This window comes from Lissotriton helveticus, chromosome 5_1 (assembly GCF_964261635.1).
Source record: "Lissotriton helveticus chromosome 5_1, aLisHel1.1, whole genome shotgun sequence".
In the NCBI taxonomy this organism is placed as follows: Eukaryota; Metazoa; Chordata; class Amphibia; order Caudata; family Salamandridae; genus Lissotriton; species Lissotriton helveticus.
Window position 1 is genome coordinate 2,134,007,824 of NC_136065.1, and position 5,469 is coordinate 2,134,013,292.

The following is a 5,469-nucleotide window of genomic DNA, read 5'->3' on the forward strand; positions in this document are numbered from 1 at the left end:
TGCCTTGCAGTTACTCAAGTTATGTTGTCCTTCCTGATTTATATCCACAATCATTTAAATTTTGCGTATAATTAATTTTTACCCGTTTTTATCCTTCAAAGAGATTCGCGTTGCAGATGCAGTTAGAATTAAATTGAACAGGGATCAGAGACCTTTTTTAGCCCACAACCAACAGAGAGGGAATTATGTACCACGGGGGAGGGGCCGTGGCAACTACCATCGACAAGCACCTCCGGCCAGAGCCCCATATATGAACACCCGCAGCCAGAAAAGATGGGACTGTTAACTAATGAAAAGGTACCTATTATCAATTTATCCAATAAGGTGCTCACAGAGACTGAAGAGAAAGTCTTAAACTTAGGATTAGGGTATGCTCCCATTGTTAAACCAAATGCCTATGAAATTATGAAAGACGTTAAGAGTCTATTTAGGAAGGTGAGGCTTAAAAAGTTCTTTGAGAACAAAACACCATCGACAAATGAAAACCTATCTGGTTTAAAACCACCTTCAATTTGGACTCCGGCACGCACAATGGTTAATAAAAATGTGGAACTTTTTGAAACAGCTGTCGAAAAGGACATAGATAATTTATTACAGAAGGAGATCAAACTATACAACAACAATTTATCCAAAGAATGTAGGGAAGCCCTAAACAACCTTGAAACCTGTGAAACTATAACGATAAAACCAGGTGACAAGGGAGGGAGCATTGTTGTTTTAGAGACAGAGACTTATCGTAATAAAATGCTTTCCCTTTTAAAAGTTAAAGAACACTATAGATCCTCATCGCAGGAAGAGTGGCGGACATTACAGAAACATATCAAAAACATTCTTGATATGGCAAAGGAGGATGAGATCATCTGTTCAGATGAACATAGTTTTCTACTAAACAATCATCCTGTAATTCCTGCCATTTATGGGCTTCCAAAACCATAAGTGCTTACTGGATCCTCCCATGAGACCGATAGTCTCCAGCCTGAACTCCCTCACTGAACCAAGTATCTATGTAGATAAATTCCTCAGACCTATGGTAGCTCAACAAAAATCGTACATTAAAGACACAACTGAAATAATAAAAAAAGTGGAAGGTATAAAATTTGATGATCAAAGACAGTGGCTTGTATCACTTGACATCGAAGCATTATATACAAATATCCGGCAGACAGCCACAGTGGAAACCATCAGTGACTTATTACAAGATGAAAATGGAGATCTATCTGAACATGCCACCTTCATGGTAGAACTAGTGGATATAATACTAAGGAACAACATTTTCCTCTTTGAGGAAGATCTATATTGCCAAATCAAGGGCACCAGCATGGGGGCTACCTGTGCTCCTAGCCTGGCATGCCTCTATGTTGGTGCCTTTGAAAATAAACATATATATAATGAAGCAGCACCATTTTATGAGAACGTGACAAATTGGTCGCGTTTCATTGACGATATATTCTTCATTTGGGATGGTGAAGAAGACAAACTGCTAGAATTTATCGCATGGCTGAACAGTGGGGACCCTAACTTGAGATTCACTTATACGATGGGCCAAAAGGAATGTGCCTTTTTAGACATAACAATAAAAGCCAAAGATGATGAACTAATAGTGGATCTATACGTGAAACCAAGTGACCGTAACACGATGCTTCACTATAACAGTGACCATCCTCGTTGCCAGAAGGACAACATACCTTTTGGACAGTTTCTGCGTCTCCGCAGAAACTGCACGAACAAGAAGGACTTTGAGATCCATGCAGAAAAGTTGAAAATTAAATTAACCAACAGGGGGTACCCCAAGAACATAATCAAAAAAGCATATAAAAGAGCTAAATTTTATAATCGCGAGGCCTTGTTTGAAGAAAAAACTGACAAACAAGGAAATGCAGACAAAATAGTGTTTGTCTCTAATTATTCAACAATCAGTAATAAAGTGAAGAATATCATAAACAGAAATTGGAGTCATCTCCAAGATAATCACTCTGAAAGGATGGAAAAGCCTATGTTTTCATATAGGCGGAACAGAACCATCAGGAATAGACTAGTAAGAACTTACAGAGACAAAAAGGAGACCCACCAAACCAACATCTTAACAAATAAAAAAATAGTAGGAACCTACCCTTGCAGTACATGTGGGAACTGCAAATTAATCATCTCGGGCGAGAAGATCACGTTAAATAAAGGTATCCATACAGTGAGGAATATGTTTAACTGTAAGACGAACAATGTCATTTACCTAATTATGTGCCCATGTGGTTTAGGCTACATAGGGGAAACGAGCAGAGAGATGAGGATTAGGCTCAATGAGCATAAATCCGCAATCAGGACTAACAAAAGGAATGCCCCCTTGACTGATCACTGGGCTGAATGTAACCATAGCGTGGATGACCTTCGTTGGTCCATTCTAGAGAAAGTAACTCTTTCAAGAAGAGGTGGTAATATTGACAAGAAGAGAAAAATACGGGAGCAGTTCTATATGTGTATTTTTAGAACCCACACTGATGGCCTCAATAATCGTGAGGAGTGGGAACGATTATACAGATAAACAGTTTATGGACCTAAAAAAAGTGTCCTTCCAAGATTAATAAAGGTCAGAGTACAAGTATTGTGAAAATATATGTGGGAGACATAAATAAACCAAGTTATAAAAATAAGAGTATGACGTCTTTTTCTAACAGGGACATTAATGAACCATGAGGATAAAATATCAATTTAATTCTAACTGCATCTGCAACGCGAATCTCTTTGAAGGATAAAAACGGGTAAAAATTAATTATACGCAAAATTTAAATGATTGTGGATATAAATCAGAAGGACAACATAACTTGAGTAACTGCAAGGCAGAAATAATATTAGCTTTATAAATGTCAACAAATTGCAATATAAATACACACGGAGTTGAAAAAATACTAAGGCAAATAAACATTCAAAGATGGCCGCCATACTTAATCTTAAATTAACGGGACCATGACCCTGAGTAAAGTGGGAACCGGAAGTATAAAATAAACGCTACGACCGGTAGTCTCATTTCATCCGTATTGAGACCGGTGGAAGCACGACAAAGAACCGTCACAAGATAAGACGTAGTTAGATTGGGACTAAACAAAGTCCTATTTGTTAAAGGACGCTTACTCGCACAAGGGAATTCCTGTTTGCTCGTAGTCCACTGTAGAAGTGGGCGGTAATGCGCTAATCTCGTGTAAATGTAATCCGAGCGAGCACCGTAAGACGGGCATACTGGAGAAATTTAGCCAATAATAACCCGTATACATATAAAAAAAAAGGGGGAATCTGTTGTAAAGGGATGTGTACTTAAACGATACTGATTTTAAATAACAACCTATAAGACTGCACCGCTAAATGAGCACGCGTTCTTTATATTGGCCCTGCGCTAGGCTCGAGCATTGTCCTGTTTAAAAGCTCAAACAAAGCTTCATCAGTGTATGCGTGGCAATGCCCATGCACATGAGATGCACTAATAAACAGAATAATGTAAAATGCGCACATACGAAATAATTAGGGGTGGAAAAAAGGTACTAAATGTAAAAAATTATTGCCACAGGGTATCGTGCTGAAGATTAAGAAAAGAATCCCGCCTAAGGAGCTGAATTGAAAAACGAAGGTGCGATCTGATATATACTGAAAGGTGAGAAAACTAGTAGGGGCAATCACCAAAGGCACTTTAGTAACAAGGCATCCGTTTATTCATAGTTCGACCTTTTGCTTTTTTTTTTAGCGACTGGTAACAGAAACATCAATTACTCCACCTATGAGGGGACCTAGTGAATGAATCTACTCTCAACATGAGAAACTAATATCTCGACATATGCAAGTCATAGCCAAATAGGTGAGTCAGATTAAAGAAAGGGAATATCGGCACTAATGGGGGAACAAAGTAGGAAAGGAATGACTCACTGATAATACGTTCTCATTCCTTCCCAGGAACTCTTCCACATAATAATATAAGAAGGGAAGAACAGCACACCGGTCTAGGACTAAGTATCATGAAAATACAGGTGTGTGTGAATTAAAATGTTTCTAACTAGGGACACGTTCTGATCATATATAGGCCTCCACTGTTGAACAATGATATTGATCTCTTATAGGTTGCAATTGAATAAATCGACCTTTAATCAACCAAGATGAGATCTGATGATCGCTGTATCTACACTATCTGTTAGGATACCGCTGATAGACAACGCAGGTACAAATAAACCCAATGTATCTTTTTAAGACTCAAGAGATTAAAGATGAATAATCTGAGGTGTGCACCATAATGAGAATAGACTGGTATTTTCTCTACAAGGGCACTCGAGATAAGTATTAAAAGACAAAATCATTAGCACAGATGTAAAATGCTGACACTAAATCATGTGTAACAATAAGATCTTAAATCAAAATAAAAATGTATCCTAAGTAATCCATGGATACAAGTAGATCTGAGCAGCCTGACTGCATGATGAGCATGCGAGTGCCAGTATGAAACTGAGAAGATGAAGGGAGGGCTCAAAAACACACTCTAAGAATATCTGTAGTATAACCACATGTGGCTAATAATGAAATAGATGAGAATTGTTAGGAAAATGCGAATTTTTATATGTGTATGATCAATTTATAATTGCACCTGAGGATGTTTTCTCATTGTGGATTCCTCTATTTACAGATTCACGTTACAATAATTGTCCTGAGGAAGGTGGGGCCTAGAGCCTAATCCACCGAAACACGTCGACACTAAGCATGGGCGGATTTTGCGGATTGGCAATCCGCGAACTTGCGTATTTACGGATTCGCAATCCGCGAAGATCCGCGAACTCTAGCGGATTTGCGGATTTTTCCGTTTTTTGTGTTGGCGCGTGTTCGCGCCGATTTTGGGACAAGTTCGCAATTGCGAACTTACTTTTCTGCTTGCAACGGCCGCGACTATGTTGTTTCTACGTCTGGTTTATCATCACAGGTTCACAGCACCCTCTGTTTCACCACTGCCACCCTCTGGGACACCCATGCCACCCTCTAGTACATCCTCACAGGCACCTATTAGGTTTATTTATTACTGTAGATTATGGTGGTTGAAAAAAGCTAGCACACCTGCCCTTCTTCAACTGCCATCAATTAATTTGTGTTTCATTAATGTGTCAGTAATTTTGAAAGTTCCAGTCTGGCTGGCACCTGCTTCCTTCCTTATCTGTAATTTGCTTTTTGTTGCAGTGAAATTTTTTTTTTACAGGACCTTTATGGTGCTATTCTATGAGCCTGCTGTTTGGGTCATAGCAGGGTCATAGAATTGTTGCAAACTCTGGAGGGGCCCATCAGGAAGCACTACCTTGAATGTTACTAATGTTAAGTTTGAACTTTTGCACCTGCTCATTGCTTTCATTTTAGCTAAAATCGTTTTTTTTGCAATTTCGCGCGTTATTTGGGGCGCGAATCCGTGCGAGATCGATTTCGGAAGCCGCGAATACGTGCGAATACAAAATTGTT

General features: G+C 39.0%; 1 long non-coding RNA gene across 1 annotated transcript; it reads left to right on the plus strand.

Moving 5' to 3' along the window:
* Positions 1–3,551: 3,551 nt before the first annotated feature.
* On the plus strand, positions 3,552–4,272 carry LOC144754035 (uncharacterized). Its single transcript, XR_013594632.1, has 4 exons — positions 3,552–3,637; positions 3,728–3,838; positions 3,934–4,007; positions 4,098–4,272. It is a non-coding gene; the product is annotated as an uncharacterized LOC144754035 (long non-coding RNA).
* The last annotated feature ends 1,197 nt before the right edge of the window (positions 4,273–5,469 follow it).